The sequence below is a fragment of the Falco naumanni genome, chromosome 10 (assembly GCF_017639655.2).
Source record: "Falco naumanni isolate bFalNau1 chromosome 10, bFalNau1.pat, whole genome shotgun sequence".
In the NCBI taxonomy this organism is placed as follows: Eukaryota; Metazoa; Chordata; class Aves; order Falconiformes; family Falconidae; genus Falco; species Falco naumanni.
This window is the reverse complement of record NC_054063.1, coordinates 23,787,876-23,798,179: the sequence shown is the minus strand read 5'-3', so window position 1 is coordinate 23,798,179 and position 10,304 is coordinate 23,787,876. Positions and strand designations below refer to the sequence as shown.

General features: G+C 55.0%; 1 long non-coding RNA gene across 1 annotated transcript; it reads left to right on the top strand.

Annotated features, from left to right (window-relative positions):
• The first annotated feature begins 4,971 nt into the window (after window positions 1–4,971).
• LOC121095141 lies at window positions 4,972–8,071 on the top strand. The gene is made up of 2 exons (XR_005830019.1): window positions 4,972–5,833; window positions 7,067–8,071. It is a non-coding gene; the product is annotated as an uncharacterized LOC121095141 (long non-coding RNA).
• The last annotated feature ends 2,233 nt before the right edge of the window (window positions 8,072–10,304 follow it).

The window sequence follows — 10,304 nt, the reverse complement described above, 5'->3', positions numbered from 1 at the left end:
CGCTTCTGGAATCAGGGGTGCTCCCTGGGGAAGGAGGGGGCGAGCAGTGGGTTAGAGGTGCTCCAAGCAACCTTCTTCACTTAGGAAATGGAAAGAGGAGAAAATACATAAGCTTCAAAGCAAAAGGTGGTGGTAGTGTGGGGAAATGGTGAAAAGCCTGCCCAAGGCAGCAGCAGCCAGTGGAGGCTGGAGATGGGGCTGAGGCAGTGGGGCTGAGCTCCCCAGCCCAAGCTGGCAGGGAGCAGGCAGTGAGCTGTGGCCAGGGGCAGCACTTCTGGGGGGACACAGTGGCACGTTGCTCACATCCCACCCAAAAGGTAGGAGACACCTCGCTCCATGCAGAGATGGGGAGAGGGTTCCCCATTCCTGCTGGGATGCACCCCTCATCCCATTTGTCCCACCTCAGCCAGGGAGGGGCTGTGTAACCCCCTTGTGCCCGGATGGGGTGACCCCCAGGGCAGCCCCCCCTCTGCCCATGTTGGAGATGCCGGTCCCCACTCCCAGCCCCGCTAGCACAAACGCCCACAGGCACACAATAACCAGGAGCCCTCCCCAAGCTCAGCAGCTCCCAGCCTTTGGCCGTGCCTTCACGAGGTGACTGGGAAAAATTAGGTTGGAAACCATCCTGGTGATTGAGACAACCAAATAAACATCTCTAGGGAAAGGGGGGGGAGAAAAAAAAAAAGAACTTTCTCCAGCGTGGAGCACTGAGAGGGGAAGCAGGTAATTAGCTATGTGATGGAGCAATCCTCTCCTGCAGAGGAAATTCTTGACACCAGAATTCTGCCCTGTGAAACCATGTGTGACCCAAGTGAGGAATTGGTGGGTTTTTTTTTTTACTTCCCCTTTTTAAAATTAAGATCATTATATGTTTTTTAAATGTCAAGCCCAGGAACAAGTGGAGGGGGTGGGGGTTGGGGAGCTGCGGGCATTCTTCACTTCAGAAGCTTGAATGTTTCAAAGTTGCTGCTGTGCTGTTAGCTGACGGCTATTGTGTGTGTTTAAGGCTAGGGGGGGCCGTGAGGAGGGGGCTCGGACCCCCCGTTGGTGTGGATTTGCTGTCCAAAGACCGTTAGAAAGAGGCAAGAATGAATGAGATTGAATGGAATTGTAATGCACAAGGCCCTCCTCCTTTCTCAAGGAGCTGGGAGGCCAGGAAAGCGAGTCGTGGGGAGAGCAAGCAGCTTCCCTCCACATAGGAAGAGGCTTTGCAAATCAGCAAATTGTATATTTCTAGGGGAAGAGGGGAGGGAGGGGGGGTATTTATTTTTTTTTTTTTATTACAGATCGGGGGGGGGGGGGTGGGGTGGGGGAAGAGCCCTGCAGCAGCCACGAAGACCAAAAGGAGACAGAGAGAGAAAAAGAGGGAGAGGAGACTTGATAGAAAAATCTGATTCCCAAACCTCTTGTAAGTGTAATTACTTTCTAAGAAAATGAATTGCTTTCTAAGAAAAAGAAAAAAAAATGTAGAAGAATGCCTGAAATTATAGCAGGGACCAAATTCTGTTAATCTCTTTCCTACGCAGCAAGATTTCTGGGGCAGAAACCAGAGGCCTAGAATCTGCAGAACCTTTATCTGAGGTTGGAAAGAGATCGGAGCTTCATTTTACAGAGATTTTGCTTTCTCCTCCAGCCTGCGGGTCAGCTCCGAGGCGATGCTCGGGATGGCGATGGGGCAGCGGCTGCTGAGCGCCGCTCCGGTACCTGGGCCGCATCCTGGTGGCAAACAAACAGACAAAGGCTGTTTTGTTATTGACTTATTCAGCAGAAATGAGGAGGGTGATGAAATTTTTCGGGTGTTTCGTGAGCGCTCCGCAGTGTGTGTGTGTGTATGCGTGTGTGTGTGTGTACGTGTGTGTCACGTTGGCCGGGACGGGGCTAAGCGTACGTTTTTCTAGGGTTTGTTTTGCCGCAGTTGATTTCAGGTTCAATCTTGTGTATTTTTCTAATGTGGTCATCTACGCATGGCGGAGTCGGGGTTTGGAAATGGAAGGAAAGTGGAGGCATGTTGCTTGTCTCTGGGATTTCTTTGTTCGGGGAACAGTAGGTGGTAGGTTTAAAAAGGCAGAGAGCGAAAGAGGGGGAGAAGAAGAAAGAAATGAAAAAGAGAGGGGAAAAAAATGGCCCTTTGCAAATCATCTGACTGTTTTCTTCTGGGGTGTAGAAATGCTGCATTAGAGATTAAGGAAGGGCCATGCTTAAGACAAAATGTCTCACTGGAAATGTTAATAAAATAGCAGCCAAAGCCCAGCCTGCCTTTAAAGCCTGGAACTGAGGGGGAAGCTGGGGGGGGGGGGGGGGGGGGGGGAGGTATTTAATGGCAAACTTTCGAGGGGCTGAGCTGTTGGTGGGGTTTGCTTTAAAGGAGAAATAAAGCCCCCGCCGCCAGCCCGCCGAGCAGCGCTGCCCCACCGCCGGGTGACACGGCTCGGCACGGGCACGGGGCTTGGCTCCGACAGGGGGTTAAAATACCCCGTCCCCGCTTCGCTGCGGGGGGGCATAAACTGAACCCCATGGGTCCTCGCGGAGCGCTGGGGGGGAGGCGGGTGAGGGAGCGCGCTGTGCCCGCACAGACAGACCGGCCTGCCCCGCAGGGCCCCTCAGCTGAGCGCAGGCCCGTCTGGAGGGGGGCACGAAGGGCCCCCCCCCGCCTGCCCGGCTCCATGGGGAGGCACGGCCCCCGCGCCCCCGCCCCAAGCCGGGCGCCCCCGCGCCGCGCTGCCGCCGTCCCGCTCCTTCAATACCATGGACAGCGAAGCCGGGGCCGGGCCGGGCCGGGGGGGAGGCCGGGAGGGGCCGGGCCGGGCCGGGGGTAAGGCCGGGGAGAGGCCAGGGGTAAGGCCGGGCTGGGCCGGGGGTAAGGCCGGGGGGTAAGGCCGGGGAGAGGCCGGGGGTAAGGCCAGGCCCGGGGCTAAGGTCGGGGGTAAGGCCGGGCTGGGGCCGGGCCGGGCCGGGGAGAGGCTGGGGCCAAGGCCGGGGGTAAGGCCGGCCCGGGCCAGGGTTAAGGCCGGGGGTAAGGCCGGTCCAGTCCGGGGCTGAGGCCGTGTCGGGGTCGGGGGGGAGGCTGCCATGCACAGCCCGGGGCCCCCGGAGCTTCCCCCGGCCCAGCGCAGGCCTGGCAGGCCGCAGCCCCGGGGCTGGGTGCGGGGGCCAGGCTGAGTCTGACCCGGGGAGGGGGGGGGGGGGGCGTGCAGGCGGTCAGCCCTGGGGATAAGAAGAGCGGTTTCCTCCCTGTTAATTTGTTTAGGTTGTTTTCTTTTAAATCGATAAAAGATTGAGAGCCTTGGTCTGTTGGAGTAAATAGGTCAATATGGAACAGGCTCTAAATAAGCAGATTTTTTTTTTTTTTTAAGTTTCAGAAGACGAAAAGTGAAGGGAAAATTCCCTTCACTGCGTAATGTCAAATACTTGACTGTCCCTGGTTTGGTGCTTATGTCATGAACTGCAGCGTTATAAAAGAGGAAGATAAAAATGCACACAAATAGGGACAGAGGCTTGCAGCACTGTGGCTGCCTCTTAAATATGGCTTTTGAGCACGGAAGGTGATATTTCACCTCTCTGCAGAGTAATTTTGCTCATTCATCGGTAGCCAAACATGGCCCACCAGCTTTTTACGAGATGCTATTTGGAGGCAGCTTCCCCCTCGGAGCCTGGTCTGGCGTGGCACGGCTCTCAGAATGGGAGACGCTGTCCCCAAAACAATTGTTTTGATATAGTGTGGAAGGGACTAGATCTCTCTTCCAGCAATTACCCAGCTGTCCTGGAAATGCTCATGCTGCTGGGGCAGGGAGAGACTTCCAGAGCTGTAGCAAGATGCCTTCCATCAAAACAATTGTATCCTGCCTCCCCCCACCCTCACCCCATTCCTAAGAAGAAGGAAAATACCACAGTGCTTGGAAATACACACAGGCAAATAAATCCTTGCCTGAAAGCTGTTCTAGCAAATACGCATAGCACTGCTGGCCATAAAAGTTACTCTAGATGGGGAATAAGGATGTGTAGAAACCCACTGACCTACACCTCCCATCACAAAAACCAATGTGAGTCTGTGAGCACATACTCCTTTTTTTTTTCTTTTCTTTTCTTTTCTTTTTTTTTTTTTTTTTTGGGGGGGGCATTTGGAGGGAGAGGGTTGGATAATTAGCAGTGAAGAATTACTTGCTTGCCGAAAAATTAAATGCACGTAAGGCTTCTAAGCAAGACCTCTCCTAGCTGGACATAGCCTGCTTGTTGCTAAACACGTTTTCTCTCCCCAGAGATGAAATTCGGCGACCCTAGATAAATAAACAAATCGCAGTGCCCATTTCCATTGTAACAGCCACCCTGTGATGAGATCTGTAAGTTTAATGGACAAGAGCCACAGCAAACCCATGTCTGACTGCTCTCCAGCTCGCAAAATGGATGTGGTGGAAGGATGTAGTGAGACATCAGCTAAACTGCAAGCGCAGGATGCCCGAGAGGGACGGCACGGTGGGGAGAGCTGCCTGGATGCCACGGCATAGGTTAGAGCAGGTTGAGGGTAGCAGATCTATAGGTGCTTTCAGCATTTTCCAGGTGGAAGTCTTAACGTAGAGAAAAAAAAAAATACTCTTTTGATTTGTCACTTTGAAGTCAAAGCCATCTACTTTCAGGTCCTTGCTCCTGTGAGTCTGTGCTCATGTAATATTAAGAAAAATCTAGCATTAAACCCCAAAATATAAAATTCATATTGTATATTTAAAGGGAACCTCTTACTTTATATAACTCAGGACACATTGTCTCTTCTTGGAGAGAACGGGGGTGAAATCCTACACATTCCTTAAAAAAAAAAAAGAAAACATATTTTAAAATTACATCCATGTCAGCTTTAAAGAAAATTATCGCTGATGTCTTTTTGAGCTTGGAAATATAACTGTAGGATGCAGCTTTTCCCCTCCCCCTCTGCCCCTCCACCCCCTCCCTCCCCAACAAAAAAAAAAAAAAAAAAAAGAGAGAGACAAAAAAAAAAAAAAAGAAAAAGCAACAGAATATATAAAGCTCCTCTGATTAACAGTTTAGGTGCAGAACCCTATTTATAGGGTACGCGCTCTCCTATAACGCCTCGATCCTCCAGCCTGCAGTGGTACATTATTGATGCAGCTGCAAGTGCTCAAAGCTTAAACAATATTTTTTCCGAAAGCCCCAGCAGCCCGCCCGGGAGGAAGGTGGGGACGGGCTGGCGATGGAGTCCTGAATGTTACTCCTCCAGTTTCAAGGACATCTTGCTGATGAGGATTTGGTTAATGGAGGAGAACTTATGTCCTAGCGGTGACGTCATTGGGTCCCAATGTAATCCTCTTGTGTTGAACCCAATCAGCAGATGTGCTGAGAGCCGGGATGCGGAGAAGAAGCTCTAATCCCTTAGACTGGATGAGATCAGCTGAAACAGCCAGGACTAGACCCCAAACCCCTCTGCTAGGAAGATCAAGAGAAAAGGGATAAATTGAGAGAGACGCCTCATAACCCCTTTAAAGAGCTTTGGAGAAGAGAAGAGAAAGATGGGTGGTGCACCAAGTTCATCTTGCTTTTAAAGCCTAGCGGGAGCCTGGTTTTCACTCTGATGAGGTCCTTCTGCATTGTTCCAGGGCAGGAGGAGAGAGAAGGAAAAAAAAAAAAAGAAAAGAAAAAAAAAAAAAGAGAGGAAAAAAAAGTCTGAAATTCAAAGATAATGAGAGACTAGGCGCCTTTCTTATTCATCTCCAGCTTGCCTACACAAAAACAAGCGTCCTGAGCCACGGGAGGGCGTTTGCACTGGATCTGAGCGAGGCAGCAGAGTTTGTGCCGCCGGAGCCGAGCGCTGCTTCCACTGGAGTGGGTAAATCTGCTAAGAGCTAGGCTTGCCGAGCTGTAATTACGGGGTTTGGGCGACAATGGTGGGAGAGCGACCCAGCTCTATTGCTAACTTGGAAGAGCATCAGGATTTTTTTCTCCCCTTGTGCAAGCGACCTTAATGGGCTTGTGATGCTTTTTTTTTTTTTCTTTTTTCTTTTTTGGACAAAAAGGAAGGGGAGGAAGGGGAGGGGGTGAGGATTTTTCAGACGCGGTATCTAGAGAGAAATCGTCCTAAATTCATAAGGCGCCTCTAAGTCCGACGGCGATCAGCGAAACCGGTTGAATTGCTTTACCCCATTTCAATCCCTCCCAATATTTTATTTTTGCATATATATATATATTATTATTTTTTTTTTTTTTTAAGTGGAGCGATTATTGTGCCGAACCGCGGCGGAGCGGAAAGCTGAGAAACGCGTGTTTAACCTCCGCCGGTTTCCCTTCAGGAGGAGAGAAACCGGCTCCTTTGCCTTGCGAGCAAGGAGAAACACCCGAGCGGGATTTTCCTTTTGCTCCGGGGAGGGAGCGGGGTCCCTGCGCCCCCCGCAGCCCCCCGCCGGCTGCCCGGGGCTCGGACGGCGGCGGCCCGGCGGGGGGACCCGCTCCCGCAGCCCGGAGCCGGGGGGCTGCGAAGCATCTGCGGGCGCTTTGCGGCGGCTCCTGCCTCCGCGCCGGGACCGGCAGCGGCAGCGGAGGTTTGTTGCGAGCTGTCCTCGGCGCTATCGGCTTTTATTACTACCTTTACGATTATTATCTTGATTATCGTTATTAGTTATTTATTTACTATTAATATTATTATTCTCAGCCGCATTTTTATCGCTGGTAGGGCCGGCTCGGGGGGTCGCTCTGCCCCCGGGGCCGTTCCGCGCCCAGCGCTCAGCATCTGCCCGGGTGCGATGCAGCGGGGCGGCTGGCGGAGCCTGGGGGGTGTTGCTGACCCTGGCAGGGCGAGGAGGGGGGCGATGGCAGCGGCACCCAGCCGCAAGCAACCCACCCACACCCCCACCTCCCCCCGCACACCCCACCCCCCCCACCCCCCCTCCGCCGCCTCCGGCCCCGCCGCGCCTCCGCGGCCGCCCCGGCGGAGGGGGGCCCCGGGCGGCGGGGCGAGGGGGGGGGGGGGTCGGGGAAGGGGGGCCACGGCGATCCCGGCGGGGTGGACCCTGCACTGACAGCCTCTCTCTCTCTCTTTCTCTCTCCCCCCCCTCTCTCCCGCAAGCCCCGCTCGCCGCCTGCCCCGTTCCGAGCGGGGACAGCCCGAGCCCCTCTCTGCGTGTTCACAGCGGACCTTGATTTAATGTCCATACAATTAAGGCACGCGGTGAATGCCAAGAGAGGAGCCTCACAGCTTCATTTTCATGGAAATTGGGGACATAAACCCTCTAATTACACTTAACAACAGCCACGGAGCGATCTATGGAGCATCCTCGGCCTTTTGACAAATAGGAGTAACAATGCCGGCAGCCCGGCCGGGCAGCTGTCTCCTCGCATTACCGGGGGCACGGGGGGAGGCGGGAGGGCGGCCCTGCTCCGGCCCCGCCGGGGCTGCGGGGGCTCCCGCCCCACAAAGGGCCGGGGGAGCGGCAGGACAATGCGGGTAGGGCTGGGGGGCGCGGGAGCGCGCGCTCCGGCGGCGGGGCGGGGGCGGGGGGCAAGCGGCCCCTCGCTGCAGAGCGGAGGACCCCCCTCCAGCGCAAGGGACACCCCTCCGTCCCAGCGCTTCGACAGGAGCTCCCCAAAAAAACCACCCCTTCGGAAGTTTTATGGGAGGGGGGGTGCTTTTAGCTTTATTTTTTTCACTTGCTTTTTTTTTTTTTTTTAGTTTTTTCTTTCATTATTTTGGCCGTTGCCCCCCTGCAGCCCCGCTCCCATATCCCTGCACCGCTCCTGCCCTGCGCGGGGGCTCGGCCATGCAGCCCCTGCTGCGCTGCGGAGCCGCAACACGGGTCCACGGTCCTGTCCTGCCCGCCCGCCCCCCCTCAGAGCCCCTCGGCGACTCAACTCTTCACCGAACTAAATTACGAGCCTCCTTTTTTCCAAAAGCCGGATGGGTCCAGCAGGGCGAGGGGGTGCGGTACCGCAGCCACCCCAGTGCCACTCCTGGCCCCAGCACTGCAGCCCGCAAGGTGGGACGCCCCCCCTTTTGCAGTCTCCAGCAAGACTGCAGTCGCCCACGTCGGTTCTTAGGTTAGGTTTTAGACCTCAATAAATCTCTGTTGTAAGACTCGTGTTTTCAGCTTCCTAAAGACATGCCGAGCCCCAAGTTTGAGCCTTCTGAGAGCTGTGCTTGGGCAAGGGAAGATTTAATTATTTGGCTGCAAAAAGCCCTATAGCTGGATTCAGCCGCATACACACAACTCTCTGCACCCCCTCCCCTCTTCATCTCTGCTCCACTTTTATCAGCATTGCGTCTGTCCAAGGAACCAAGTCCACAGACATCTCCATCCTCCATCCCTGCAGTGCTTGACGTGGGACAACGACCTTGTCTGCAACGGAGATGTCAGTAGCAGAACACTTCCCTTGTTTAGGAGAGGGGGAAAAGAAAAGCCTTACTGTACTTTGTGGGATTACTTGATTTCATGCTCGCCTGTGAAAAGCAGGCACTTTTAGGTAGGGCTCCTGGGGGAAGCATTACAAGGAAAGGGAAGAAGCAGAGGACGCGGGCCTCGGAGGACAGCAGCGGTGTTGAGGAAGGTAGCTGCCCCCGCTCTCGAGGCTGTTTTGCAGCAGAGGCGTCGCACAACCAAGTGGTTGCAAACGGGTCATGCCTCCAACCCTGGCAAGAGGCAGGAGTGAGGAAGCACGCGATGCCCATACGGCTACATCAAGCGGTGCAGCAACCCATTCCTCCTGTGGACCTGATCCTGAGCGTTGCTCCAGCAAGGCCAGGTACTGTGTAACTGCAGAAGCTCACAGGGCAAGAGACTGCAAGGTGCAGGAGGGCTCAGCTTCATCAGGAGGGCTCTAGAGGCACAGAGATCCTGAAAAGAAGCTGGATTTTTTCCCCTCCCTCTTTCCCAGTAGATCAGCGCAAGTACCAAGGTGTCGGAGACCCACTTGCTCCCACGTCCATCAAGCGCTGCGAGGTCACAGGACACAATTTGACCTCATTTGCCCCCACCGTAAATCAGGGGCTATGCAGTGACTGGATTCACTGCTGGGGGAAGGGACACCCATACCACCCTTATCTCTTCCACGCAACCCTGCAGGGGCAGATATCCAGCCACGGGGCAGTTTTGCTCTTGAACGAGTCCAAGGTTCTTTGCAAAGCAGGTAGTGAGGGATGAGAAGCCAAGTGCAGGGAGTCAGACCCCAGTAAACCTAAAACTGGCACTGAGAGACAGAAGGGAGCAAGTCACTCCAAGGTAATCTACAGCGCAGCAGGAAAGCTGCTGGCTTCCTCCAGGGACCAAGAGGCCAAGGACAGCTCTGAAGGAACGCAGGTAACTGGGGGGCTGCGTGGGGCCCGATGGACCGGACTGGGCCAGGTCCCCAGATTGGGGCACGACGGGGATTGAGAATCAAGATCGATTGTGCCAAGATGGCACAAGGCAGATGCTCATCCTGGACCAGACCCCTCTCCAGGTCTGCAGGGGAGGGAGTCGCACAGACTCCTCAGCAAGCAGGACTGCCTCGATGCTCAAATGTCCTCTCCTCCCTTGGGCTTCCCATGTGCCCCCTTCTTCTTAGCCAAGAAGGGATTTAGGAGGTTAGACCACTTAGACATAACCCTCTTCCCCCACACAAAGCCCCCTCCGAGGCCATCATGTGTATTGCTCCAGTGTGGCAATAGCACTCCCCATCCCCAGGCTGCAGCTGGGGGTCAGCACAACTGCCCCAAACGTGCTCCCCGCTGCGCGTGCACAAGCCGATGGCTGCAGCATGGCGAAGGGGGGCTGGCTCACACCCACCCCACCAAGCACGGTCATGCGCTGCGGGGCTGCTGCACTGCAACAAGCCTTTCACGGCAGTCTGAAATCAAGGGAGACAAGAGCACGAGCCAGCAAGAGTCAGAGCAGCTACGGCTGGCAGATGGGAAAGCAAGAAAGGCTGGTGATGGAGCCAGCCACGGCTTCACTTTGCACTTATTCTGCCGGTGTACTGACCCCCCTTTGTTTGGGTAAGTCAAGGCTCAGTCGCCTGGGAGCAGAGGGTTCCTGCAGAGGGGGCTGTGGATGTCCATAAAGCTGCCCCCCACCTCCCCCATCGTGTGTTCTGCTCAGCGGTGTGATCCCACGGTCTCAGGGATATGGTCCCACTTTGCTGTCAGAGATCCCAGAGATCTCCTTAGCCTGATCCTACAGCGATTCCTGGCTGGCTTGGCTCAGGGTTCAGCTGGGGGCACCTCCTCCAGGAGGTCACACATCCTGCAGGCTGGTTAGATGACAAAAGCCCCCAGAGCAACACCACTAGTCACACAGCAAAGACAGCGCTGACACCAAGTCACCCCCGGTTCC